The sequence below is a fragment of the Hylaeus volcanicus genome, unplaced genomic scaffold, assembly GCF_026283585.1.
Source record: "Hylaeus volcanicus isolate JK05 unplaced genomic scaffold, UHH_iyHylVolc1.0_haploid 12101, whole genome shotgun sequence".
In the NCBI taxonomy this organism is placed as follows: Eukaryota; Metazoa; Arthropoda; class Insecta; order Hymenoptera; family Colletidae; genus Hylaeus; species Hylaeus volcanicus.
The window spans coordinates 22,188-24,327 of NW_026533082.1; positions in this window are offsets into that span (position 1 = coordinate 22,188).

Below are 2,140 nucleotides of genomic sequence, written 5' to 3' on the forward strand. Positions count from 1 at the left end.
TATAGGTTTGGAACATTTGGATGTGGATAAGGTTGCATATACGGCGGGAAACTAGGAGGATAGAACTGATATGGGTGATGTGGATAAGGCAGGTAAGGTGGATATGGTGGATATGACGAATAAGGTGAATACGGTGGGTATTCGGGATGTCTCGGACATTGGCGTGAACGATTTTCTGAATTAGGGTTTTTCAAAATTCCCCTTGGTATTTTTGACTCATTTGTTTGCGGAGTCGGACTAGGAGTTCGTGATCGATCGGTTACAGCAAAATTCCGTAAATTAGTTGATCTATCCTGGAAGCTCGAATTTCGATTACTGAAATAACGTTGCGGAGATTCCGGTCTTTGACTATGGAAATTTGAATTAAATGACGACGGTTCAGAAAACGTAATTCTTCGTTGTTCTCCTGTTGGTAAAATTCCCGATTTCATTCGCGTTTCCACGCGAACAGCTGCTTTTAACGCTTCGTCTAAATTTTTCAGATCGCGAGCATCGACGGCTGTCGCGATTTCATCAGGCAAACCGCGAAGGAAAGCTTCCAACGCGCATTCTTTTACTGGATTTAACATAGGTTCGGCATCCATTCCGTATTTATCTTCTAATGCTACGCGTGCTCCATTAACTAAAATATTTAATCGGTCGTAAAAATCACTTACAGATTGATTTCTTTTCATACGAATGCTTTCGATTTCGTGGTGGTAATATGGATATGTTTTTCCCGGCGCGAATCGCGATTTTAGATGTTTTATTAAATCGTTTAGAGAATTGAACCTTTTGCCAAATGTGCTATCTTGGGCTGATTCCCGTAATTTTCCTAATACCTCTCTTACGTAAGCGTTTTCTGAAGCAGGTGGTATGTAAACAGAACCGTTTCGAACATCTTGGAAAAAGTCTTTTAGAGGAATATTTTTGCCGTCAAAATACGGTACATTTAACGTGCAATGTTGTAACGCGAAACACTCCGCCATGGAGGTCATCATTGCGTTAGTGACACGTAGGTCAGGCTTGGTTGCATTTAGATTGGATCGGTCACTGTGATTCGGCATTTTCGGAAGGTGAAGGGGACTGGTGGCATTTAATTAGATCCAGAAGGAGATTGAATTTGGAAAAGAATTGCCGGACGAGAATTGAGCGATTCGCAAGGATTGCCTGATTAGGGTTCCAACAGACTATAATAATAATACTTATCGTATAACCGAGAAAGACTAAATGATTTTGCAAGGCCTTCGGTTATATGTAGTCTAATATGGGGAAAAACCGGTAAGCGAACAACCAATGACCTAGTACTTTCTTTCGAGAACGTACAAGTGAATATACAATATACGTAAACAAGAAAATATTAAAGAATGAAAGAGAGTATTATATCTAACAAGAACAAGAAATTCACACTGAGTATTAGTGACAAGTATCCGACTTCTGACACCAGTTCAGCTGTGACGTGGGACGCGGGAATCGCGTCACAGTTTTTTTTTATTTTTTTTTATTATTTTTATTATTATTATGATTGTTATTATTATTATTAAATTTATTCTTAGTTTTATAAGTATTGGAATTATTGAAATTTAGTGGTTTAATCAATGTAAATAATACTATGGATGATATTTTACTTGCCTATCGACAAGATCAGGTCATTGTCACTACAGTCACGTACGGGCCCTGACTCGTAAGTGAATTTCTAAGTGATAATTTAAATAGAGATATAAGGATGCGAGCGGATTTAAGAATTATGAAATTTTGAATTATGAAAGCAGTTTCCTGCTATAATAAAGTTACTGTATTTAATTAATAGGATTTTTACAATTTTAGTAGAATCGCAGTACAATTGAGAATAATATAAATTTTATAATAATTATTTGCCTTGCGAATAATGCCCAAACTATAAAATACAAAATATACAAATTTTCCCCTTAAATTAGACACGATCTTTCATTCTTTCGTTCGGATTTTACAAGAATGTACACACATACACTCATATAAAACTGTCGGAATAATTATACAATAAATTATAACCAACTAGGTACCACCCGAGAACATCAATTAGGGATGACCCGGAAATGAAATACCATTTTTGATGTTCCGAATAGTCACAATGATGTGAAAGTACATATAATAATATTGTATTGGAGTAAACACTCACCAC